Source organism: Pleurodeles waltl, chromosome 7 (genome assembly GCF_031143425.1).
Source record: "Pleurodeles waltl isolate 20211129_DDA chromosome 7, aPleWal1.hap1.20221129, whole genome shotgun sequence".
Taxonomy (NCBI): domain Eukaryota; kingdom Metazoa; phylum Chordata; class Amphibia; order Caudata; family Salamandridae; genus Pleurodeles; species Pleurodeles waltl.
In genome coordinates, this window is record NC_090446.1 from 596,351,104 (window position 1) to 596,378,984 (window position 27,881).

Genomic DNA, 27,881 nt, shown 5'->3' on the forward strand with positions numbered 1-27,881 from the left:
TGGGACCCAGGCAGTGTTATGCCATTCTCATTCATACTCCCACAGTAAGACAGGTGTCCAGCTAGTAGGCTTAAGTGGTGAAATTCATTGGGAAGCTATTGAAGCACACATTCATGCAAAGTGAGTGCCAAATTTGTCATCGTGTCTGGGCTAGTGCGTGACAGGCCAGGGTTGGGTGTAGCATCAAAGTCAACTACTATATCATCTGCAGGAATGGAGGTAGTCTCTTGCTTATCACATGATGCAAATGTGTTTTCTTTCTTAACATCATACTGAAATGTTTTCATATGTTTAACCACATCTTATGAAATATGTACAGAGTTATATCTTCGTTTATACTATGTCTGGGTATAATTTTCTAAATGTGATATCTCTATAGAATTGTATTCCTAACAACTATCTCTGATTTAAGCATGCGAATCTATGAAAGTTCAAATACTGGAGTAAAAAAATATGTATTTCTTCAGTATTGGGAATCTTTCATAGATTCATGCGACCCACCCTCTTCCCTTGAGAGGCTCACCTTTCTCTCCTATAGGTAGTTTTTCTGCAATTGTGCTATGGAAAATATGTAGGGACTGGAGCTTCTCTCAGGACTGTTCTAGAGGGCAGAGCAGCCTGACTGGCTGTTATCTAAGTTTGGTCTCTTTTGTAAATAGACTATGATAGGTTGCAGAACAGAAGGGCCTAGGGCCTTCATGCTCTATCTTTAACATTGCATTGCTATTGTATGGTACCAAGCACTCCCATCTCCATGAGGGGAAATTATTCAAGCATGTGAATCTATGAAGGATTCCAAGAGTGGAGAACTACAGTTAGAGGTAAGTAACTTATTTTGTTCTATCACTCTGCTCAAACTGAGGCAGGCAGAAAGTACAAGAACATCATGATTACATTGGAATTGCAGAGACAGTTGTGGTACAACAGTTTACTTCATATGATGGAAAAAAACTCATGAGAGGCTGCTCTGCAAGGCCAAACTCTTGTCCAGGTGCCAGGGCCAAATACTCCATTCAAACCTGACATTCTTGAATTAGGCAGCATGACTCCTGAGCACATTCAGTTGCTGACATTTAAATCTGACCAAAGATTATGTGAACATTATTATAGAATGAAAAAACTGCTTTAAGAGCCAACTAAGCTCCTAATTGGAAACATTTCTGTCAGTGGCTAGTGATGCTCATAAAAAAATTCCAGAAATTGTTGCAGAAATCGTTTTTCGTGATTCAAGTTATTATAGAGTTCTTAGAAGGTCTGGGAAGGCTCATTGGAGCCCACCCACTTCTAAGCCTCCTTACTTTTTTGCATCATATGTGCTTCCTTTCACCATATGGTGTGGAAGAAAGTTTTTTTAATTCCCATTACGTGTGTGGTGTTTGGTTAGTGGGATCCACGCCTTTCTGTGCAGGAGTTTTGTACAGTGTTTTATCCTGATCATCTAACTATCATAGCTCACACTTCTTTTCCTACAGTAGTATTATCAGATTTTCACTTAATTAGTCTCTTTCCTTGCTGGCCTTCTTTAGAAAACCATCATCACCAGTGGAAAAGTTATTACATACCTTAGACATTAGGAGAGTCTCAAACTTTGCATAGACAAAACTGAATACATTAGAAAGACTTCTGAATTATTTGTCAACTACAGCCATATAAGAGTGGGCATGGTGACCCCCAAGCAATCCATTTAATGTACTGTCTGTTGCATAAAAGTATGTTACCAGTTACCTAATCAGTTGTTTGTTGCAAGAAAAATGGCAACTACAACTTCCTAGTTACATGATGTCCCTAAGTCCAAAATATGCAAGGCAGCAACGTGGATGTCAGTTCACACTTTTGAAAGTCCCTACTGCTTAGACTGTGATGCCAGAAAAGATTCAATAGGTGGTCAGGCTACCATGAGAAACCTGTGCATGTAAAGTAAAAACTGGTTGGGCTTCGTTATCAGTTGTACTTTCAGCCTCTTTATATAGTATTATAATATTTATCACTATCAGTGAGGATCATGCAATGCAGAAGTTGCAAAATTCAGAAAGTTACTTACTTATAATCCTAGTTCTGCATTGTAGCAATCTTCAATTAAGTCATAAACAACTCTCCCTCCTCCCTGACAGAACTTTAGAAGGTTTCTCTTATTTTTAGTTTTAACGAGTTTGGCCTCGTTTCTTTTCCCTTCATTTCCCACGTATTTTTCAGGTCTCAAAAGTACGAGAGTGATAGTTATGCTGCAAGGTTATGTTAATTTTAGCTGTTGGTCCTTATTCTAATTAGAAAAAAGTCCTTATTCTAATTAGAAAAAAACAGCAAAACAAAATGGTAAACCCAGCCTTACACACGCTGCGAAGCATGGTTATGCACTTAGATGGATAAGAATTTTACCATTTGTTCTAAGTTTTATGTGAATGATAAACAGCATTCCAGGATCTTGCGCATGGACAGAACAATTCTAATGTTTTTGCCTTAAATGAAGATTTCTACGATGCAGAACTAGGCATGCAAATAAGTAACTTTTCCTTCTTGAAGATGTTTCCAAGAAGTGTAAGAAGGGGAAATTGACTCCTAAATGCCTTTTGCTGATCTTCTAGCTTGATTACACATACATGTTATTATAAACTGGTGTATTGCTGCATGCTCTATTAGATCATGCGCAGTGCACCTGTTGTGCTCAAGAGAATTTGTGCTAAATATGATACTGCCGTGCATGAAAATTTAGCTTTATCGCATATTAATACCTATGTGTTTTCAGTTTGAATTTCCAGTAAAACGTTGGATTATCAGATTTAAAAAGTTATCCTCTCAGTCCTGGCCTTCAATTACTGATGTCACAGAGAATCTTAAAAAATGATGACCTGTGACCTAAGGATTCATGAATTTCATGAAAGATACTGTGTACTATTTCAGGATATCAGAAAGAAAGAAAAACCTATACGTCCTCTAGTTTAGGACTGATCTCCCAAATAAACCTAAAGTCACAGTTCTAACACAGCAAGTTGACTACAATTTTAAAAACAAATGTTAAATAAAAGCATGTATCAGACGTTTTACAAAGTAGACAACAAAAATGTCAGCGTATAAGGTCTGCCCCAGACATTGAAATTGTATGCTATGATGTTCGCCTGGGCTTCAAGTTTTAATCTACTGTATAAATGTAAGCCAGTTTAATATTTGTGCAATAGGAAGGATATTTGCACTGGGTAATAAGTTATTTTGCATGCAGGTGGTTCAGTCTTCGATCAAAGCCCGGTCAGAGGGAGAAGGCCAGAGGGCAGATACAGATCACTCTCGCCTTCATGCAGATTGTTGATGAAGATAGCATGCCCAGGAGTACTGAACAGCCCTCCAAAAACTTTCTGATGAGTATGATTCGAAGGAAAGTGCCCATAGGCAGAATAAGCTCTTCCACTGAGAATGCAGCAGTAAAGCCATGCACAGTAAGTTATGTGTGCCCTGCTTCTTTATAGTTTTTTTAGGAACACCTTGTATGTTTTATGTCTTCGTCTTGCAGTGCGCACATAGCACGAAATGCCCTGTAGGTCGGGAAACTGCATCAGTCAGTTTTGAGGGTCTTTATTCCTTTCCAGTAGGGGGTTGCCAGAAAAGAATGGTCTTGGATTGTTCCTGATTACAGAGGGCAAGATAGAGCTTTAGTGTGAATTGACAATTAATTTCAATGTTTGGGGAAATAGGTGCAGTTTAAAACAGCCTTGTCTGTAAAGTGCGTTTGGAAGCCTTGGATGAGCCGAGAGACAGAGCAAAGTTCTTTGTGGATCATTCCTTATTGCAAGTTGCTTAGACTGGGTTTTGCTGTAGGTTTAAGGTGAGATGGTCCAGTTGAAAGTTTGTAATTTAGGCAGAGGTTGTTTAAGTTGGATACCGTCTGTATGGCTTTCACTTGTGGGAATGAGTTTGCCTCTTCTACTTAGCCTCAGAGTGAGAGATTCTGCAACAGTTTCTAACAGTTAAAAGTGTTCAAGCTGTTTTGGGGTAGCCATATGTACATGTGTACTATGTGTGTTTACATAGTCCAGTTTTGTATTGAGTGCAACTGCAAAGGCTGCATGAAAAACCATTGTGATATATGGAAGCATGAATCTTGGTTTAAAATGTGATTTCTTTGTTAGTGTACTGATCTGCACATGTTCTTGCTGAGGGTGTGGCCCAGGCATACATTTTTTTTTTAATATAGTGAAGGACAATAATTATACTTTTTTTATGAAGCCTGTATGGCACATGGGGAGACCAGAATTTCCAAGTCATCCACATTGTGAATTATATAATGTCCCTTTTGAAAAGCATTTTTGCATTGAAACGCTGTCAGTTGGTGAGCAACACTTCAGACCTGATTACAAGGTGAGGGTTAAGATCCAATCCCTGCACAAAAAGCTAATTTTCGTAGCCATCATAATTAGATGTCGTGTGATTACTATCACACACCCTTGCAGTTTCTCCTGATAGATTCTAGTAGGTCAAACCTGCCAAAATGTGTTGGGGCAAAAGGCTTGTAAAAAGGAAAAACATGCAAAGCACTGTATGTTGAAATCATGGGTATTTACCAGAGGTGCTAGGTACCACGGGATGGGGGGGTAATGATTGCATTACTTATTTGTAAACTTAATTACCTCAAGTTACGTGCCCATCGTCCCAATCTGTACAGACTGAGATTGTTCTATCTCCCAATAACCCTTTACACAAGCGTTCTAGTTACAGATCTTTTTCTGTTGTCCTTTACCTATTTTTAGTTATGCATATAAATGGCCCCTCCCTCGTTCATGGCTTCCTTCCTATTAAAAGCATTTTCATATTGTGAGTACCATGAATTAAGGAGCGAGAGAGAGCATCAGACTGGGTCAAGGAGCACACTAATTTGGGGTAATGAAGTTTACTGGTAAGTAATCAAACCTTTACCTCCCATAAGTGCTCTTATCCCAGTCAATATCGATTAAAGGTATACAAAACAGAAACAGCACCACAATCACCCTCAATTCCATATGGTTATTTAATAATGCTTACAAACACTTCATTGCAGCTTGCAGAATACCTGAAGCAAAATTAACAGACTTATCTTTCCCCAAATCCAAAAAGTAATGGAATATGAAAGTGTTTGGAGTGGACCATGTAGCAGCCCTGCAAACCTCTTGTAGTGAAATTCCTTCTAGCTCCACCAATGAAGGGTCAATTGCTCTTGTAGACCTGCCTTTGATTGACTGGCAGTTTGATTCTGCTGACAAGCAGGTTTGCAATCCAGCTTGTCTAACCCATCTGCTTATTGCAGGAGTTAATACTTTTTAGGTCGAGCATAGGCAGTGCTTGCGCTGTCTCTTCGAGACATGTTGTATATACTTTGTGGGCTTACAGCTCGCCCATTGCCTTTTTATTTCTACTTCAATTGTCCTTTAAGAAGGCTTACTTGCTAGTGGATAATTTGTGCTCTTTGTCCCTCCTTTTTGTGTTTAGTTTCCTCCAATGGAGCACCACCCAGTTACTTGTAGCCTTACACCTTGCTGCTTATCTTTTTATTTTTCAGAACTATTTTCTTCTTTGTTTCCTGTTCATGTTTGTTGACATTTGTTTTGCTTTGCCTTCATTGTTGCTTCCTTCCACCCCTGTTGGTGCTTGCACGTCTCCACAACACCCTACCACAACACTGCTTGCCCACCCCCACTACCCCTCTTAGGTTGCTGCTTGCCTGTCCCAACTCCCCCCGCATCACTACTTGCCCTGTGCCTCTTCCCCGTTGCTGCTTGTTTGAATGCACTTCGACTGCTGCTCAGCAGACCATCTCAAGTTCTTAATGGCGACAGAGATAATCCCATTGCTGAAATGTCCCATGAACCTCCACGAAAGAAAGCAAAAGTAAGTGGCACCGGTTGAACACAATGCTGATGCCCTTAATTCCTACAAACAATAGACTTGCCCTGACTACAGGCTTCACGTCTCCTTTCCCTTGGCACCCCCTGGGTATGATTAGGTGCATGCTAGACCTCACTGTTGTCATCTGTGGCTGTTGGTCATTTTGAAAATCAGGGTCTGGCCTACCAAATCAAAGCTGAAGCACAAGACTGATGGGTGGTAATGCACTTTGGGAGTGTGACCAGCGTCAGTGGCGCCAAGTGCAGAGGGTCAATACCACATGCACAGTGCCTGTCGATCTTCGATCTTCTATGTGCTACACTGTACTTTTGTGATTGCCACCCCCCTTTAATAAACTGTTGACTTAGTTCCAGTATGACTGCCCGATCGCTTCTTTGAAAGCTGCAAAACCACACTCAACTTGTAGACATTGTCAAAATGCTTGCTTCTGGGGTGCGATGGCATTTCACAGTCACAACTTACTAATATACGGACTCCAGAGTTCATCTTTTTCTTAAACAGCCAGCATTCAACAAGTTGAACTCGTGGGATCTTGGCAAGATTTTGCTCTGAGTTTAAAGTGTGGTTTGATGTAATAGATGTGTTGGTCTGCTGTTCTTGCTATGTTATCAAATATCCATTATGTTTTTGAATCCTGTGTACTGCAATCTGATGTGGCAAGTGTGCATTTCTTCAAAATTAACCAGCAGAGGAGGGCCATGTTAGTTATGTAAACTCAACAAACTTGTTGCATTTGGAACGTACTAAATCAGAAAAATGGTAAGATTTACACATACTGGTGACGTTCCCCCCATCCTTCCAAAATTGGACCATTCTCTGCTTTTACAACTGTTTTGATTGTGTTTGCTTGATACACTAGGAATTTGAGAGCCTTGCTGTACATTCTCATTGCCATCTTTAGGTTGTGTTTTTGCCACTTCCCTGTGTTTGGAAGAAAAGACCTCGGCTATATTTCAGATTGTTTAGTATGAACTTCTTTGCACTAATGTTTGTAATCTTTTGGCAGGAAAGCACCATACCTTTTTCGTACGAGCTGGAATCTGTAGAGGAGTTAGTCTTTACTACAATTGCTAACCTGTGGTTTGATTTACTTTATTTTTTATTTTTATTTTTTAATTGCCAGTGGCGGATTGGCATTTCAATGTGTTCAGTACCACCATAAACCCTCCTTTTGCTGTCCTTGTGCTCTGCATTTCTTTGTTGCAATGCCACTGTGGGCCATGAGAACTGCTACAATATGTTTGGAAGGTTCCAGGGAAATCCTTCACCATTGTTTTGTTATGGTAGCCGTGAAATTCGACACCTGCCTTTCTGCTTTTGCCCTTAAGGCATTCATTTTAATCTACAGCCTCATGGGTTGTGCAAAGGATGCATCCTTAAAAAGCCTTTCTTTTCTTTTATGACAGCTCACCAACAGTCAGCTCAGTAGCAAGCCTATGCATACCTGTATTTGTTTTAAGTGATTGACCCAATGAATTATAATTGGCATTCAGTAAGTAAGATTTGTTTTAGTTGGCAGTTGGTTTGTGCAGATGTAACCATAGACTGCTTTTTCTCTAAGACTTATTGTGGTTCTGGGTTTACATAGGTAAAGGTTTCCCCAGTGGAAGACGCAGTAAGCACTTCACCTTTGGAGGGTGGGCATGGTGAGACTTCGCAAAAGACTCTTCAGTTTTGCCATTAACATGTTTTGGTCTGTGACTTGTATTTCCAGTAGGAGTGTTGGTATCTTAGATGATACATAATGTTGCTTCTACCATCAAATTTAGCATACTGTAATCCTGTGGAAAGTTTATTGACCTAATCTTGCACAATTGGTATCATGTGCTCAGCGCATACACAAAACACACTCTGTAAATAGTGTTTTGTGAGCTCAGTGCAGCCAAATACAGACTGTAAACAATGCATTATTCATTGGGTGCTTTTAGTGCAGTCAAGCATAGGCCACACACACTGGAGTAGCACACCCTAGTAGACACACTGTAAAAAACAGAGTGTAATAATTGTAGAGCTCTGCAATTCCTGGAGGCACAGCAGCCACGATAACGTGATGCATGACTACACACTTGTAAGGTCCAAAAAGTGAGACCTTTTGGGTATGCCTATGCTTGTTTTCTTTGTTAACTGTTCCATAGGATATAAAAAGAGCTCTTGACTGCCTGAAATCTTTTGTTGTTTGTATATAGATCTGGAGTGCTCTTTAACATCCAGCTTAAGTGGAATAGGGTCTGTACAGTCTGAGGAAGTGATTGGTAATATTATGTTTGTAGAATGTGAAGCAGTAGACAGCATGTAGTGCATACTCCTGACAAGTTTGGGCATGTGATCTTGTTTTTCTTCAGACAAGTCTTCGATTCAGGAGGTATAAGTACTCCACCTATTAATGTTAATGTGCATGGGCATTTGCTGAATTGTTAGATTTTTTTTACCCTTCTGTCGGATTTGGACATGTTTTACCGAGCTCTGGGTTGATGCCTCTCGGTCGTCGCCATCAGACCTCCTCGGTTCCTCTATATCTGCCGGTAAACAATCACCACATCTGTACCATCTTGTGTCAGTGTGCTACCCACTGGTTTCTATGACCATAATCTCCTTGCGACCCGTTCGGAACCTCACCCCTCAGGAGCCTATTCCATCATGTTTGGCAAAGGAAATGTCCTTTTCATGTGGGAAATAACTCCTTTTCACCATTGCAGTCAGTATCGAGCCAAATACCCCATGTCCGACCATCGCAAGTGTATAGCCTTTGTCTCCCTCCAAACACAAGGCTTCCTGTTCTGTCTGCCTTGTCTTCTGGTCAAAGTAAATGCTGCATTATCGTCAGACTTGACATCTCGTATCACATACTTTGGCGCAGAGGCAAGGGGAGGACACCAATGATCTGTTTGAGACTGTCAGGTGGTGGAGATCCAGAAAAATAAGACGTCATCTATGAATACTACAGCTCACCGTCCTCCACCTCCCTGGCATCAAACGGAGGTCGAGCACCACCCTTGAGAGTGTCGGGCATCGAGCCCTGAAGCCCGGTCCATCTCTGCCTCAGAACCATGGTCAGCACCACAAACATGCTTTGGATCTGTCAACCAGCCACCTCCTGGCACCAAAGCATATCCTGAAGACCTAGATCATGGCACCAACACTGCCTTTGGCGTTGAAAACACTGTCCAGGCCACCCTCAGCTCCAAAGCCTTCTCCGGCACCAAAATGTACCTTGGTCCATCTCCTCTGAAGCCTTCTTCTGCGTGAAACTTGACACTGGAGCCAGTAGCATGAAAACCTTCTTTGGGCCTAAATGACCATTGTCTACAACCTCTGAAGGCCAGCCAATCTTGCATTGGCTCCATGAGGTGCTCGATGCCAGGCAGAAGCACATTGTGATGCCCGCACAAACTGGCATTATCTTGACAGCCACTTCCAAAGCCTCAAGACCTACTGCCTTCTAAGAGGAAATTGACTTTTGAGCAAGCCCTTTGCACCTAAGCCACCAGCCTTTCTGTCTCCCTTCACCTCCATCGCCATCAGTCCCTCTGTCTGAAACATCACAGCCCTCCCACCCCCCATTCTGGCCTTGCAGAGGGATAGTCCAAGCTCTCATGAAGACTGATATGATACACCATTTGACTTACAGCCACAGGATGACTCATGAGATGATTATGACATAGACCCCACTGGGGATACTGATCATGACATGTATCCAGCAAAGCCATACACATCAGATGACTCCACCTTTTATCATGAGGTTTTGCAGAGGGCAGGCATTCGCCACAAGGTGGAGATGCACAAAACGCAGGAGGCAAAAGACTTTCTTATGGAGATGCTATTGTCTGTCTAGTGCTCCAGGCAATTTCATCAAGTGTTAAGGGGGAAACGAGAGCAACCCGCCTCAAAATCTAGGTTTTAAATGTAGAGTCACTCTTTATGCAAGCAACACATCAGTTCTGGAGACATGAAACATTTTTTTTTTAATCTATTTCTTTTTCTTTGTTTTGAGATTCATCACCAATTATGGTATATAACGATCAGTACAGGATAACACAACAAAATATTACAATATAGTACAACAACAAAGAACCCCTCCCCACCCTTACGCACTAAAATATGTTACACCCACCAGTACCAAACATACCATTCATACCTTGCACACTCTCTAATCCATAAAACTGTGTTGTGCAATACCGCCCCGAACTGTCATAACATAAATCAAGAGAAAAACATATTATGTCATAAGGAGATATCAAATTCAAATAACATGCTGAACAATCATGGATTATCAGACTTAGTTAAGGTTAGCAGATCCCTCTTCAGCAGCTATCAATGCAATTAAATACATATGATTCTTTGTTGCACTTTAATCAATGGTAATCCAGTCCGGAGACGTTATTGTAAAAGTGCTGATGTGCGTTTCGGTGCAACGTGGCAAGCCGACCTCACACCTTCTTCACTGCTCTTAAAGTTGAACTAACACTCCGTGAAAATCAGTAGGGGGAGGATAAGAGAGGGTAGTCTCCCAACCGTTTCTCTATAAATACAAAAATAGTTACGTAAATACCACGAGCAAAAAATGTCCTCTGTACATGTTAAAATACCTAAAAAAAGAAGAGAATCATAGCGATGCACCACCACCAACTGTGCTGTGTAACTACCCCTAATCAAATCAAAACCAAAGTCAAAAAGATACCCATGCATTAACGTTACAACATCTCGAATAACATCAACTCCACCAATTCTTGTGATGAAACTATAACATGGAGCTGACCACCAAGCAATGTGCATCCTCCACCAATTCCACAGATAAGGAAAAACGGAAGAAACCTCATCCCCACATAGTTTGTAAATATAAAAACATCTTTCTTACAAGGAAATAAATCAAAATCCTAATTGTCGCAGCTCTCTGGAACAGTAAGTCTGCATATGTAATCGAACAGGGCTCTTTCAAATCTACAAACATACAATCATTGTAACGGTTCATAAATAATCAGAGCAGAACGACTTGAACTCTAATAGAGCCCAAAACAGGAAGTGTAAATAGCACTTACATGCAGACCGCACATCATGGAAGGCAGGAAGGCAGAAGTAAATGCCTTCAAATATGTATACCAGCCTCCATACAAAAATGTTGTAGAAGGCGCAATGTCAGGCGGTTCAACAAAGAGGAAAGGGCTACCGATTACTAAAAACATGCTCCTAAGAAATCCTAGCGGTGTAAAGAGACAAAGGTGGTCATTATGACCCTGGCGGTCTTCTGACCACCAGGGATAATGTGACGGAATCACCGCCAACAGGCTGGCGGTAATGACCGCCAAATTATGACCATGGTGGTGATACCTCCCATAGACAGCCAATGTACCACACCAACCACCAGTGTGATACGAACACCGAACAAGGCGATAGGCACCTACAGGCAAGCAGAAGTCCAGGATCCGTCCACCATATTATAACATAGCACACCGCCACGATTTCCATGGCGGTAGCAACGACACCAAAAGCCTGGCGGAAACACATAATTTAAAAGGAAACACTCACCTCCAGGGACACACAGGAGTCTGCAGCTGCCATGGAACCAGAACTGCAAGTCTTCCTGATGCTGTACCATGCCATGGCCGTCCTGGAGCACCGATGACAACGGTGAGTAAAGCCGCCTAGCCCGCAAGGGAGCGAGAGAGGGGGGCAGAGTGACACACACGCACAACACACACCATACACACACACCACACACCCAGCACCAGATGCACATTAAAATAACAGTAACAGAATCCCGGAGTAAAGAAACCCAGGACACATACACAGTTCCAACCACTGTATTCCTGTTGTATGAATATATAAAATGCAAAAACATACACAACTGCAGAAATAAATAAATGCAGGCCCAAAGGCCAGTCCAAAGTCATAAATGCCCACAGGGCAAAGTCCAAGCCCCAACCTGATGCCTGACAACAACAGGACTCCACTGTTCTGGGGCATCGTGTTGGAAATGGGCAGGCACCTCAGGGGGCTGGGAAGGCACCCATTGCGAGGAGGCTTCCTGCCCACTGGTTCTGGAGGGGGCTCCCTGCCCACTGGTTCTGGTGGGGGCTCCCTGCCCACTGGTTCTAGTGGGGGCTGCCTGCCCACTGGTTCTGGTGGGGGCTGCCTGCCCACTGGTTCTGGAGGGGGCTTCCTGCCCACTGGTTCTGGAGGGGGCTGCCTGCCCACTGGTTCTGGAGGGGGCTGCCTGCCCACTGGTTCTGGATGGGGCTTCCTGCCCTCTGGTTATTGATGGTGCTCCTTGGCCTCTGGTTCTGAATGTTGCTCCTTGGCCTCTGATTCGGGATGCTGCTTCTTGGCCTCTGGTTCGGGATGGGGCTCCTTGGGCACAATTTTGAGTGTGGTCTCTTTGGCCAGGGATTTGCCTGTGAGGTGTTATCTGGGGTCCCTGTACAGGTGGGCACACTGCTGATTGACATGTCCTGGGAACAGTGGTCTCGGGACGTTGGATGGCTGCTGTGGTGTTGAATACTGAGGGGAGAGGCTTCTGGTGGACTGGTTGTGGGCTGGGGTAGCCAGCCAGTGGTCCCTGATGGCTCAGGCAGTTCATCCAGATCCTGAACTCCAGAGTTGCTGTCATCACTGGGGGTGTCTTCTGGTGAGGGACTGGGTAGCCGTGGCACCTCCCCGCTGCTGAGATTGGCTGGGGCATCTGTGGGGACATAATTGGTGTATTATGATACATGTCTGTGACATATTCTGCATCCCTAGCTTCCCCTATATTGTTGCTGTTGCCCTGCCACCTTTGTTTGTGTATGTTGATGTTTTGTGGGATTGTTAGTTCTCCATGCTGTGCATACATTGGTGGTGGGTGTACATGCAGGGATGGAAGGGATGTGCATGCAGTGGTCCACTGGATAGCGAGATGGTGCCTTGCTGCAATGGAACTCACCTTCCCCCGTAGGTCATTCCACCTCTTCCTGATGTCGTCCCTTGTTCGTGGGTGGTATCCCACAGCGATCACCCTGTCAACGATCCTCCGCCATAGCTCCATCTTCCTGGCAATGGATATCTGCTAGATCTGTGCTCCATACAGCTGTGGCTCTACCCTAACTATTTCCTCAACCATGACCTGCAACTCCTCATCAGTGAAACAGGGGTGCCTTTGTGGGGGCATGGGTGTTGTGTGGTGTGTGTGTTGTGCAGATGGTGTTGAGTAATGTGGTGGGTTGTGGTGTGTGTGGTGTGTGACAGATGAATTGGGTGGTTCTGGTGTGTGTGTGAAGTTGTCTCAGTGATTTGCGTGGCTAGCTATTGTGGTCTTTTCGTGTTTGCAAAGGATTGTGGGTGATGTGGGTGTGTGTTTTATAGTGCCGTTGGTGGGTGTGTGGGGTGTGTTTATTTGTATCAGGTGTGGGTTTTTTGTTCTGGCCAATGTTTTCTTGTTTTGTCTTTGGATGGTCATGTCCGCCGCGGCGGTGTACTCCACCAATAGTTTACCATCATTGAATATCCGCTGTGGTGATTGGTGGGTCATTATTTCGAGGACGTAGTATTGGTGGTGTAACGGAATGGGTGGTAGTACGTACAGTTTACCGCGTTCAGTGTGTCTGGCAGATTTGTGGTTGTGGCTGTTTTCTGTTGATTTTGTATATATGTGTCATAATGTGGCAGCTGTATGCTTGTGGCAGTCAGCACGGCGGTATTCAGTATTTACCGCCAAGGTCATAATGAGGGCTAAAGTCCCTAGTCAGTCCGATCGCAATATCCAAACAAAGCATAAATCTCATTAAACCTATTTGTGTGTAATACTACTTACCTAGCTCAAACGCTGGTGAAATCTGGCAAGATGTATTTTGAAATGACAAACGCTCATACCAAAATCTGCTGGTGGTGATGGCCGTGTCTACAGTTTTCTCTTCTATGGCTGTCAGATTCCTTCTGACAGTGGTGTGTTTTGAATAGCGCAGTGGTAGCCTCATTACTCCATATACATTTTGGACTTGTTAAATCGTTGTTTTGTTTGCTTATTGATCTGTGACTCTTTGTCACAGTTGAAGTTGGTTCACATGGTCAGTGCTGTGATGGGGCGCGAATAGCGGTCAAAAGGGTTTGAAGAAATGTCAGCAAGTTTCTTGATCAGTGGGTTTTCTTTCTGATCAAATCCTTTGTAGAATTTCACGTTGAGCTTGCAGAGATGGTCGTCCAACATCTCAACACCCAAATCTCTGTGGAGGTCTGCTGTTCTTGCAAAGCAAGGCGCACCTGTAACTATCCGTAAGGCCTTGTTCTGTAGTGTCTGCAGAGGCTTCCTATAATCCGGCTTGCAACTGCTCCACACTGGTGAAGCATATGTCATTGTGGGTTGAATAATTGCGTTTACTGCGCACGCTTTGCTCCGCATAGGCCTTGATTTCCTTCTCAGAAGCGGGTACAATGCAGCCAGTTTGGTGGTTGCTTTCTGGCATGTCTTCACGATGTGGTTTCTTCAGCTAAGTTTGAAGTCAAGTGTCACCCTTTGGTATGAGCTGCTGCTTTCCCACTTTATCTCCTGTCCATTGAGATAGATCTGTGGATGCTTTTTGATCTGCTTTCTGGTGAACAGTGTTGCTGTGGTTTTGCTTGTGTTGAGGTTCATCCGCCAGTTGCTGTACCATCCAGAGATTTTTCTGAGCGAAGCTTCAAGGTTCTTTGCCACTTCCTTTTCTCTGAAAGATGACTGCAACATCATGGACGTAGAAAGCGAGGTCTGTTTTCTTCAAGTCCTTGGGAATATAATTTGTAAATATATTAAAGAGAAACGGTCCAAGGATTGATCCCTGAGGCACTCTAGCCAGAATAGGGTGTACAGCTGAGCATTCCTCACGCATTGCCACGTGGAAGGTGCGTTCTTCCAGGTAGCTAGTCAGCAGATTTACCATATAGCTGGAAAACATAATCTTAATAATCGTGTAGATCAGTAATCTGTGCCATACTCAGTCAAAAGCTTTGGCTACATCCAGGAAGACAAGTCCAGTTGATTTGTTGATGTTGAATCCGTGGCTAATAATGTCCACAACTCTGAGAAGTTGATGATCTGTAGAGTGTTCTTTGCGAAACCCAAATTGTTCTTTGGCAAGAAGGATCTTGCCTGTTGCAAAAGCATTGAGTCGGTTAAGTATTAGCTTTTTGAAAAGCTTTGATATGTCAGATAGCAAACTTATAGGGGGTAATTTGCAGGATCTCTTAGTGGCTTCTAAGCCTTAGAGAATACAATGACTCTTGCTTCTTTCCAGGCTTTAGGGAAATGGTTGGGGTTGGAGACATGCGTTGAAGATTTCAGCAAGGCTATCCACTGCTGCATTTGGGAACATCTTGATGGTTTGGTTGGTTATTCCGTCTTTTCCTGGGGCCTTGCCATTTTTCAGCTTCTTTATCAGGCTTCGTATTTCATCACTTGAGCATTCCTCTATGGATGCCGCTTCTGTTTCCAGAGGATGCTCCAGGTAATGCTTGGTGATTTCTTGCTCTACTTCTACTGTCAATATGCTGGCCTGGTTAGGCTTGAAGGATGTCTCCAGGGTGTCAGCCAGGACCTCTGCCTTGTCTCTGTTTCTGCATGCCAGGTGAGTCTTTTCTTGTATCGGTGGGTTCGGTTCTTTTCTTCCAGTCAAGCGCTGTGTCATTCTCCAGAGAGAATTGTCCGAATCCTTCAGATGAGCTGTTGCTGCTTCCCATTTTTCACCTCTGTGCTGGCTTATTTGTGTCTTAAGCAGTTTTATCAACATGTTATACTTCTTCAGCAGGTCTGGGGTGCGATACTTCTGCCAATGTCTTTGTGCTCTAGTCTTCTCTGCTATTGAATGCTTGATGCCGCTTGGGAGGTCATTGATGGAGCAACTTTGAGGTGTCTGGTGAGGAATGCAGCATTTGAAGGGAGTGTGGACTGCTTTGGTGAAGCGGTCAAAAGCTTGGTCAATATCTTTGATACAGCGTATTGGATCAAGAGTCAAGGTTTCATCCAAGCTTCTCTTGTAGAGGTACCAGTCTGCCTTTTTGTAATTGTACCATGACCAACCGCAGGCATTCAGTTTTGTCCCCAACGGTGATCAAAACCGGGTTGTGGTCAGACATCAGTGCTGTTAAAGTCTGTAGTTCCATAGACTGAGAAAGGTTCCTCATGAGGACAATGTCCAAGATGTCTGGTTTCTGCCGTGCATATAATGCGTTGGATGAGTTGGGCCAGCAACTACAAGGTCCTTCTTTCTTGAGTGGACAAGAAGAGCATGTCCTTTACTGTTTGCAGTCCAAGAGTTCCATCATTGGTGCTTGGCATTAAGGTCTCCTCCAATTAATGTTGGGATGCTGGAATCCAGTATAGCATCTATGTCGCTTGGTTGAAAGCTGACCTGTTGGTGAGTAGGTGGCAATCAGTCGGAGGGGGCCTGCCGACATTTGAATCTGTATACATGTTGCTTCAGTGCACCCCACTGATGGTAGTGCAATTTCGTGATGCTTCACTTTTGTGCTGACGATCACAGCTGTTCCTCCGCCCTTGGCTCCAGTCGAGTGGTGTTAGAAATGGGGTCTTTGGTTGGCAGTCAGGTTACCCACTGTCAAAGCAAGGAACCTCACTCTAGTCATTGTAAAAGAGAATGACCCCTGCTTAACTTCAGAGTGCTAGGTGTAAAGTATTTGTACCAACACACACAGGAACTTAATGAAAACACTATAAAATGACACACCAGTTTAGAAAAATAGGAAATATTTATCTAAACAAAACAAGACCAAAACGATAAAAATCCACAATACACAAGTCAAGCTATCAATTAAAAAGCAAAAAGAGTCTTCATGTAGTTTTAAACATACACTAACACTGTTAGCATAAAAATGCGCCTTGGATGCGTCAAAAATAACACAGCACAGGCAAGTGTGCGTCATAAAGGGCTTGCGATACGTCGATTTCACTTACTCACAAGACCTTGCGTTGTTTCTCCTTTTGTCGGGTCGGGCGCGTCGTTTCTTCTCTCCGCAGGAGAGTGATGCATCGATCCGATCAGCACTCTCGAGTCTGGGCAGGCCTTGCGTTGTTTTTACACGCCTGCGGTGTTTGTGTTGGAAATCCAGCCACACGGTGATCCGAAAACCACGCAGCTTGGTTGCAAATCTCACCAGCCTCCGTCAGCGGTGCTGCGCATAGTTTCTTCAGCTCCCGTGGATCGATTCTTCGGTCGCGTTACAGGCGAGTGTCGATTTTCAGCATTGAAGCCGGCAGCGTGTCAATTTTCAGCCGCAGATCGGAGTTGCGTCACTCTTTTCCCCGCACAGTGTTCTGTGTGTGAATTTCTTCCTCTTAGGCTGCCAGCTTCTCCTTTCAGGGTCCCAGGAACTGGATGGGCACCACAGGGCAGAGTAGGAGTCTCTCCAGAGACTCCAAGTGCTGGCAGAGAGAAGTCTTTGCTGTCTCTGAGACTTCAAACAACAGGAGGCAAGCTCTAAATCAAGCCCTTGGAGATCTTCACAAGATGGAAGGCACACAAAGTCCAGTCTTTGCCCTCTTACTCTGGCAGAAGCAGCAACTGCAGGATAGCTCCACAAAGCACAGTCACAGGGAGGGCAGCTCTTCTCCAGGCAGAGGTTCCTCCTTGGTTTCCAGAAGTGTTCTAAAGTCTGTGGTTTTGGGTGCCCTTCTTATACCCAATTTCTCCTTTGAAGTAGGCCTACTTCAAAGTAAAGTCACTCTTGAATGTGAAATCCTGCCTTGCCCATGCCAGGCCCCAGACACTCACCAGGGGATTGGAGACTGCATTGTGTGAGGGCAGGTACAGCCCTTTCAGGTGTAAGTGACCACACTTCCTCTACCTCCTAGCACAGATGGCTCATCAGGAAATGTAGACTACATCCCAGCTCCCTTTGTATCACTGTCTAGCGAGAGGTGCAACCAGCCCAACTGTCAAACTGACCCAGACAGGGAATCCACAAACAGGCAGAGTCACAGAAATGGTCTAAGCAAGAAAATGCTCACTTTCTAAAAGTGGCATTCTCAAACACACCATCTTAAATTCAACTTTACTAAAAGATGTATTTTTAAAATGTGAGCTCAGAGACCCCAACCTCCACATGTGTATCCGCTCCCAAAGGAAATCTACACTTTAATCATATTTAAAGGTAGCCCCCATGTTAACCTATGAGAGGGACAGGCCTTGCAACAGTGAAAAACACATTTAGCAATATTTAACTGTAAGGATATATAAAACACATTACTATGGGGGTCATTACAACCCTGGCGGTCAGTGTTAAAGCGGCGGTAAAACCGCCAACAGGCCGGCGTTAAAAAAAATGGAATCACAGCCGTGGCGGAAACCGCCAACATAGACAACAACTTTAACACTCCGACCGCCACAGCGGTACAAACAAACACCGCGGCGGTAACCGCCAACAGACAGGCGCAACACAACATACCGCCCACACTATTACAACCCACCAATCCGCCACCTTTTCCAGGGCAGATTCACCGTGAACAAAAACACGGCGGAAACAGGAATTGCAAGGGAAAACGCTCACCTCTACACACCCCACGAGGAATCAGGACGCTATGAAGCCCGAGCTCCAGATTCTGCCAGCCTTTATCTTCCTGCTCCTCTATCAGGAGCACGAATGTCGGTGGCGAAGACAACAGTGAGTACTGCACCTACGACACAGGGGAGAGGGAGGGAAAAAACAGTGACACACACACGCAACACCCCCACCCCCACCCTCACCCACTACAACACACACACAAATACATATTGATTCATAACAGTTACACCCCCAAACCCCCCTTGAAGAATGCAAGGACAAACGGAAATGAGTCGAATAATTGTGATATATTCCATTACATACATCAAAAATATTTACAAATATATACATTTATACTATATACAATGATATACACAAGAACACCAGTCCAAGGGATTCCACCATCATAGTCTGTGGATCACTGGGCCCAAAAGGAATGGGCGATGCCCACACCCAATACCCGAACAAGACGGAGAGAACACTGCAGGGGCATCAGTTAGAAATAAACAGGCACCTCAGGGGGAAGGGAAGGGGGGGGCACCTCAGCCGGTTGAGTGCACGACGCCAGATCCACGAGGGGGCTTCATGCCCACTGTTCAATCCTGGGGAGTGCAAAGCCACAGTCTCTCAAGTCTCTACAGTGGGTGGTTTGCCCACTGTTCAATCCTGGGGAGTGCAAAGCCACAGTCTCTCAAGTCTCTACATTGGGTGGGTTGCCCACTGTTCAATCCTGGGGAGTGCCAAGCCACAGTCTCTCAAGTCTCTACAGTGGGTGGTTTGCCCACTGCTGCATCCTGGGGAGTGCAAAGCCACAATCTCTCAAGTGGATAACATTCTCCACTGGTTTCTGGAGGGGGCCTTGTGCCCAGAGTGCTTCATCCTGCCAAGGACTGAGGTAGTGGATGTAACTCTCCACTGGTTCTGGAGGGGGCCTTGTGCCCAGATTGCTTCATCCTGCCAAGGACTGAGGTAGTGGATGTATCTCTCCACTGGTTCTGGAGGAGGCTTTGTGCCCAGAGTGCTTCATCCTGCCCGTGGCGGACTCAGTAGCGTCGGAATCATTGGTGCTCACTGGCCTGCGGTACTGTTTGCGGCGGTGTCCTGGGCAGCGGTTCAGCTGGTGGCGGTCTTGTCCTGGCCTGCGGTGCTGCTGGCGGCGGTGTCCTGAGCAGCGGTTCAGCTGGTGGCAGTGTCCTGGGCAGTGGTTCAGCTGCTGGCGGTGTCCTGGGCAGCGGTTCAGCTGCTGACGGTCCTGTCTTTGGCAGCAGGGCTGCTGGCGGTCCTGTCTTTGGCAGCAGGGCTGCTGGCGGTCGCCTCCTGGGCAGCGGGCTGCTGCTGGCGGTCCTGTCTTTGGCAGTGGGGCTGCTGGTGGTCCGGTCTTTGGCAGCGGGGCTGCTGGCGGTCGTCTCCTGGGCAGCGGGGCTGCTGCTGGTGGTCCTGTCTTTGGCAGCGGGGCTACTGGCGGTCGCCTCCTGCGCAGCGGGGCCGCTGCTGGCAGTCCTGTCTTTGGCAGCGGGGCTGCTGGCGGTCGCCTCCTGGGCAGCGGGGCTGCTGCTGGCGGTCCTGTCTTTGGCAGCGGGGCTGCTGATGGTCGCTTCTTGGGCAACAGGGCTGCTGCTGGTGGTCCTGTCTTTGGCAGCGGGGCTGCTGCTTGCGGTCCTGTCTTTGGCATCGGGGCTGCTGGCAGTCGCCTCCTGGGCAGCGGGGCTGCTGCTGGTGGTCCTGTCTTTGGCAGCGGGGCTGCTGCTGGCGGTCCTGTCTTTGGCAGCGGGGCTGCTGGCAGTAGTCTCCTGGGCAGCGGGGCTGCTGCTGGCGGTTATCTCCTGGGCAGCGGGGCTGCTGGCGGTCGTCTCCTGGGCAGCGGGGCTGCTGCTGGCGGTCTTCCCCTGGGCAGTGGGGCTGCTGGAGGTCTTGTCCGCCGTGCTGATCTTCCCAGACTTGCCGGTTTTACTGTGCCCTTTCCCCACCTTGGATGGTTTCGCAGCTGTCTCCACACTCCCAACTGGACCCCTGGGAGCTGCTTTGGTGGCTGATTTCTTTCCCCTCTCCCGCCGGACACTGGCCAACCTTTGATACTTGACTGTCCGTGCCTTGGCTCCTTGCCACACTGGTTGTCCTGCTGCCTGGTGCACTCCAGAATCCGGTGACTACTGGCACCACTGGTCCCGCCGATGTTGTGGCTGAGGTGCTAGGTTGGGACCTGGAGAGTCGGGCCCTAGGAGACTGAAGGGGTGGGGGAGGTGAGGGAAAGAGGTCAAGGCTGGCCAGGAAAAGTTTCTTAGGAACACTGGGACAGGTAGCTGGTGGGGGTTTGGGAGTGGAGGAAGAGGTAGTGGTTGTAGGAGGTGTACGTTTGCTGACTTTGGGTGAAGGTGCATGGGCTGGAGGCTGTCGTGAGGTGGATGGCTGTTGGGTGGGTGTGTGGCTGCGTTTGTGTACCTTGGGAGGTGGCCTCACAGACACACTGGGAGAGGACACAGGGGATGTGTGAATGGTAGTGGGGGTGGTGACTGCACGTGAGCGGGTGTGGTGGTGTGTGTGCTGGTGATGGACGTAGTAGCTGAGGATGTAGTGCATGCAGGTGTGAGTGGAGACGAGACAGGGAAGGAGGAGGGAGACGAGGAGGAGAGGGACACAGTGGAGGCAGTGGATGTTGGTGTGTCTGCATGTGTGTGATGCTTGCGTGAGTGCCTGTGGGATGTGTGGTGCTTATGTTTGTCAGAGCTTCCCTTGTGTGTTGAGGTGTGTGCGTGCTGGTCTGATGGTGTGCTTGTGATAGGCTGAGATACAGGGGTGTGGGTCTGGGTGGAGGAAGTTGGAGGGGGGAGGCTAGAGACAGGGACAATGGCTGCCATCAGTGCTGAGTCCAGATTCTGAAAAGTTCGCTGAAGGGCTGCCTGACCAGAGTGAATGCCATCCAGGTATGCATTGGTTTGTTGCAACTACCTCTCTACACCCTGGATGGCATTCAAAATGGTAGACTGCCCAACAGTGAGGGACCTGAGGAGGTCAATGACCTCCTCACTGAAGGCAGCTGGGGTGACTGGGGCAGGGCCTGAGGTGCCTGGGGCGAAGGTGATGCCCACCCTCCTGGGTGAGCGGGCACGGGGAAAAAGCTGAGGGGGCTGCTGAGAGGGCAGTGCTGGTAGGGTGGGGTGGCGGCTGTACCTGTAGATGCGGGGGGCACAGATGGGGCCACCACCTCAAGGGAGCTCCCATCAGAGGAGGAGTCCGTCTCGCTGGTGTCAACTGCTGTCCCCGCCGTGGAGGTCTCCTCGCCCTCCGTCCCACTGGTGAATTCGGAGACTGTAGTCTCGCCCTCCAGGGGCATGTGGGATGCAGCTCCCTCCTGCTCCGGTGCCACTGCTCCTCCACCTGATGATGCTAGTGCACACAAGAACAGGGAGACCACAAAAAGGGGGGGGGGAGACAGAAGAAAGACATGTTCAGTGCATGCATTACCGCTACCGTTGGCGGACACGACAGACACAGAAGCCCCCTGCACTACGCCGCGCACTTGGGGTCCACTGTTCAATCCCTGGGACATGGCTTACAAGGCTATGGTCGATTTCTGCACACATGGATGCCACAGGAGCCTGACTAGGTGTAGTTGGCACTGTACACAGGTGGGGTGGGGTGCCACAGGGCCTGCCTGAAGAAGGGAACTTAACTACCAAACTCGCCCTGGCCTAAGGGGACCCACAGCCCACCTCCCCCACCCAGCCACCTACAATGCGCGCTGAATCAGCAGAATGAGAGTGTACTCACCCCCTTGTTGTTGCTGTGATACCCTCAAGCGCCCATCCAACTCCGGGTACGCCACCGCCAGGATCCTGAACATCAGGGGTGTCATGGTGCGACAGGCACCCCTCCCACGTTGGGAGGCCATCCCCAGCTGGGCCTCCGCCGTCTTCTTGCTCCAGCGGCGAATGTCCTCCCATCTTTTCCGGCAGTGGGTGCTCCATCTGTGGTAGACCCCCAGGGTCCGGACTTCCTTGGCGATGGCACGCCAGATGTCCTTCTTCTGGTGGGCGCTGACCTACAGGAATTGTACTGGGGAAAAAGAGTAGTAATTACCAACTGCCCTGTCACAGTCATTGGCCCGCATCCCTCCCCTTGCCATGACGCACATGCACTCACCGTCGTTTCATGCACGCCTCATTCTCAGCCCCCCATCTTTCATCCACCCCACTCTACACAGGCATTGTCGATACAGCATGCTCACAGTGTACTTACCTGTTTGTCTGGAGGACCGTAGAGTAGCGTGTGCTGGGCGAGGACCCCATCCACGAGTTTCCCCAACTCCTCCGTGCTGAAGGAAGGGGCCCTTTCCCCAGACACACGAGCCATTGTCTCTTCCAGACTAAGATCACAGCAGCACTTGTAGTGTAGGTCCTCTCCTGTCGAAGATCAGGTATCGAGTGATTGAACAGAGAGAAAATGGCGGTCACGTCCGCGGCGGTGCGTACTGTCACCTCCGGCGTACATCGTCATTGGCTCCTGGGGCCCATAGGGTCCAATGTTAACCAATGCAGAATTCCGCCACGGTCTTCGACCGCCTACCGCGACGGTGTACAACACCAGCGCAGTTACCTCATATCCCCTTGTCCCACCTTACAGGTCAGGCAGCCGCCATTTCAGGGGCCCACATCGCTTTATTTTTGACTGCGTCACACATACCTAGGCCTTGCCTAAACACTATTACAGGCAAAATTCGATTTATGAATATTTTCAGAGTAAGCTGTGTTTACGTACCTCAGAGTTGGTTGACTCTCTACTCGCTGTTCTCCTCCATAGGCACCGTCCGCTGGGGCATGTGAGGAGATGGCGGCATCCTCCGGTGTACAGACCGCTAGTGGACCTGTCGACAATGGAGGAAAGACATGTGATCATCACCTACAGGCTTGATCGTGCCACAATCCAGGAACTGTGTGCCCAGTTGGAGCCAGACCTGATGTCAGCTATCCGCCATCCCACAGGAATCCCCCCTCAAGTGCAGGTGCTGTCAGTACTCCATTTCCTAGCAAATGGGTCTTTTCAAACAACATTGGCCATAGCAGCAGAGATGTCCCAGCCTATGTTTTCCAACGTGTTGTCCAGAGTGTTGTCTGCCCTGCTGAAACACATGCGGAGCTACATCGTTTTCCCTCAGATGGAGGATTTGACTACAGTGAAAGGTGATTTCTATGCCCTGGGACATATCCCCAACATCATAGGTGCCTTTGATGGGACACATGTGGCCTTGGTTCCCCCACGCAGGAGTGAGCAGGTGTACAGAAACCGGAAGAGTTACCATTCCATGAATGTGCAGATGGCGTGTTTCGCAACCAGTACATCTCCCACGTTAATGCAAAATTTCCTGCCTCAGTGCATGATGCTTACATCCTGCGAAATAGCAGCATCCCTTATGTGATGGGGCAACTCCAGAGGCACCGGGTGTGGCTAGTAGGTGAGCACATGGACCCAAATCAGTGGGAATAGTTGTCTGGGTCTGTGGATGTCCCTATGAGTTAGTGTGTGTCTAACAGTTGCCCCTCGCCATTTGCAGGTGACTCTGGTTACCCCAACCTATCATGGATACTGACCCCAGTGAGGAATCCCAGGACAAGGGCATAGGAACGCTACAACGAGGTCCATGGGCGAACTAGGAGGATTCTAGTGCGGACCTTCGGCCTCCTGAAGGCCAGGTTCTGGTGCCTCCATATGACAGGTGGTTCCCTATTCTACTCACCAAAGAAGGTATGCCAGATCATCGTGGCCTGCTGTATGCTTCACAACTTGGCTTTGCGACGACAGGTGCCTTTTCTGCCGGAGGATGGTCCAGATGGAGTTGTTGTGGCAGCTGTGGAGCCTGTGGATAGTGAAGATGAGGAAGCAGAAGAAGAGGACATCGACAACAGGAACACGGTGATCCTGCAATACTTCCAGTGAGACACAGGTAAGAAGACAAACCTGCCTGCTACATCTAATTTAAATCTAATACCTCTCTACTGTCTGTCATTTTCACCCAGTGTATGGTCACTGAGTTGTCACTTTCCCTTACGATTTCACAGATGTGGGTCCCAGTGTGTGACATCTGCTTTGTTTCCTCATGGACTAGAGCTGTGTGACATAAGTTTGTTGACATTACATTTGAAAGAGCATTTTGGCACTGTAATTGCTAATACACTATTTCGAAATCACAGACAGACTCCAGATTGTTTTGTGCTGTAAGGGTGTTTATTTAAGTGCTCAATATTGGAGGGGGTTGTAAAATGGTGAGGGGTGATGGTAAAGGAATGTCCATGGCAGAGTCCAGTCTATTAGTCTCACAGGTGCATTGTCCAAAGGGGCATAGGAAGTGGAGCTGGGGCAGTTTAAGGATGGACAGGGTGACAAGGTGGGACAAATAGATGACAATCAGGGTGGTCTCATTTTGTGGCGGGGGTCTTGGCATCGTTCTCTGTCTTTGTCCTGGATCTCAGGGACTGTTTGCGGGGTGGTTCTCCTTCTGCAGGGGATGGGGTGCTCGTGTGGTGGTCCTATGGCGGTGCCTCCTGTCCACTAGTGCCGGCGGAGGTGGTGGGCAGTTCATCGTCCAGGCTAGTGTCAGGGGCCCCTTGTTGTGCCACAGTGTCCCTCCTGGTGTTTTGATGAGTTCCTTCAGCACCCCTACAATGGTGCCCAGGGTGGAATTGATGGAATTGAGTTCCTCCCTGAAGCCCAAATACTGTTCCTCCTGCAGCCACTGGGTCGTCTGAAACTTGGCCAGTACCGCTGCCATCGTCTCCTGGGAATTGTGGTAGGCTCCCATGATGTTGGAGAGGGCCTCGTGGAGAGTGGGTTCCCTGGGCCTGTCCTCCCCCTGTCGCACAGCAGCCCTCCCAGTTCCCCTGTGTTCCTGGGCCTCTGTCCCCTGAACCGTGTGCCCACTGCCACTGCCCCCAGGTCGCTGTTGTTGTTGGGGTGGTGGGTTAGCCTGGGTTCCCTGTAGTGGTGGACACACTGCTGATTGACGTGTCCTGGGGACAGAGGTATGGGCCCGCTGGGTGGGTGCCGTGCTGGTGTTTCCAGAGGGGGGAAGCCCTGTAGTGGCTTGTGCCAGTGTGAGGGGAACCGACTGTCCCGAGGTCCCAGATGGGCCGGGCTGGTCGTCTAGATCCAGTTGGAGAGAGCTGCTGTCATCACTGTGGGCCTCTTCTGTGGGTGGAGTGGACATGTCTGGACCCTCCTGTCCGATGACGTTGGGTAGGGGTCCTGCATGGGTGTAAAGGCATGATTATTGCATCAGTGTGTGCCATGGTGTGCAATGGGTGGGTGACCGTGTACCCCAGTACTTGCATTCCTGTGTAGGACCTTGTGTGATGATGGTTTACGGGGGTGTATGGATATGTGCAGTGGCCATGCTTTGGTGATGGGTGTCCATGCTTTGGTGTTGCATGCAGGGCTTGGGTTTGGGATGGGTGGTTTGTGATATTGGGACATGTGTGAGGAGTAAGAGTGATCGGGTGAGGGCGAGGGTGGGGGTATGTGATGGTATACAGGTAGGGTGGGGGGTATAGTAGTAAAGATTTGACTTACCAGAGTCCATTCCTCCAGCTACTCCTGCGAGGCCCTCAGGATGCAGAATAGCCAAGACCTGCTCCTCCCATGTTGTCAGTTGTGGGGGAGGAGGTGGGGGTCTGCCGCCAGTCCTCTGTACCGCGATGTGATGTCTTGAGACCACGGAACGCACCTTCCCCTGTAGGTCGTTACACCTCTTCCTGATGTCATCCCATGTTCTTGGGTGTTGTCCCACTGCGTTGACCCTGTCCACGATTCTTTGCCATAGCTCCATCTTCCTAGCTATGGAGGTGTGCTGCACCTGTGATCTGAATAGCTGTGGCTGTACCCGGATGATTTCCTCCACCATGAACCTCAGCTCCTCCTCAGAGAACCTGGGGTGTCTTTGCAGTGCCATGGGGTGGTGTGGGTGATGTGTGAGGTGGTGTGTGTTGTGATGTGTGGGGTGATATTTAGTGGTGTGTTGTGTGAGGTGCGTGGATGTTATGTGCGTGATGGTGTTGAGTGCCTGTGGATGCTCGTTTGTAGATGGTGGTGTCTCTCTCTGGCCTTCAGTCGCAATTGTTGTTGTAGGGGTTTGTGGGTGTGTGTTTTATATTGTATTGGGTGTGTGGGAGTGGTGTGTGTATGTGTATCAGGTGTGTGTATTTCGAATTGTCCAATATGGATGTGTTTTGTAAAAGTGTGTGTATTTTGAGCACGGCGGTGTGTACCACCAATGGAATACGGTTGAAAGACTGCTGCGTGAATTCGTGGGTCGTGATAGTGTGGGCGTATTCCTGTTGGCGTGATGGTGGAGTATTTCTTATCGCCAGTTTATCACTGACCTTTGGTGTGGCGGACTTGTGTGGGTGTCTAGATTTTGGTGGATTCCGGCCTTTGGGTCATAATGGCCGTGGTGGAATTCCGCGCCCGCAGCGGTGTGTTGGCGGTCTTCTGCACGGGGGTAAGCGGCTTTTACCACCAATGTTTTAATGACCACCTATATGTCCTACCTTAACCATACACTGCACCCTGCCCTTGGGGCTACCTAGGGCCTACCTTAGGGGTGTCTGACTTGTAAGAAAAGGGAAGGTTTAGGCCTGGCAAGTGTGTACACTTGCCAATTGAATTTACAGTTAAAACTGCACACACAAACACTACAGTGGCAGGTCTGACACGTGATTACAGAGCTATGGGAGTGGCACAGCCAGTGCTGCAGGCCCACTAGTGGCTTTTGATTTACAGGCCCTGGCACCTCTAGATCACTTTACTAGGGACTTACTAGTAAATCAAATATGCCAATCATGGATAAACCAATCAAAAATACAATTTACACAGGGAGCATATGCACTTTAGCACTTGTCAGCAGTGGTAAAGTGCTCAGAGTTCAAAAGCCAACAGCAACAGGTCAGAACAAATAGGAGACAGGAGGCAAAAAGATTGGGGGGGGGGACCCTGCATAAACTCAAAAGTCTAACAAGTGGTCTGTTCGGTATACTCTATAATTTGCTAGTTTGAGCTTCTGGTTTATCTGTAGAAGGGCCTCAGAGAAAAGCACTACACTCACGTCCTTAGATCCCATCAGGTGCAGGAGTTTTCTTTTGAATGCTGTTGGCATTCCACATCAAGAAGGTAGAGTTTTCTTAGTCTTGGCTGCCATGACAGTTGAATTCTTCACCATAGAAAAGTCTGGCGTTGAGGTTCGCCATCTTTAGAAAGTTGGCTGTGTATATACTATTTCAAAGTAAGAAATAGTGTGCACAGAGTCCAAGGGTAAGATATTGGCATAATTAGATAATTCTAATGCTCTATTTTGTGGTAGTGTGGTCGAGCAGTAGGCTTATCAGAGGGTAGTGTTAAGCATTTGTTGTAAACGCAGGCAATAAATGAGGAACACACACTCAAAGACTTACTCTAGGCCACAGGTTCAAGATTTGAAGTAAACACATAAAATGCAGGGTACTTCACACAGGTAAGTTAGTAACTTT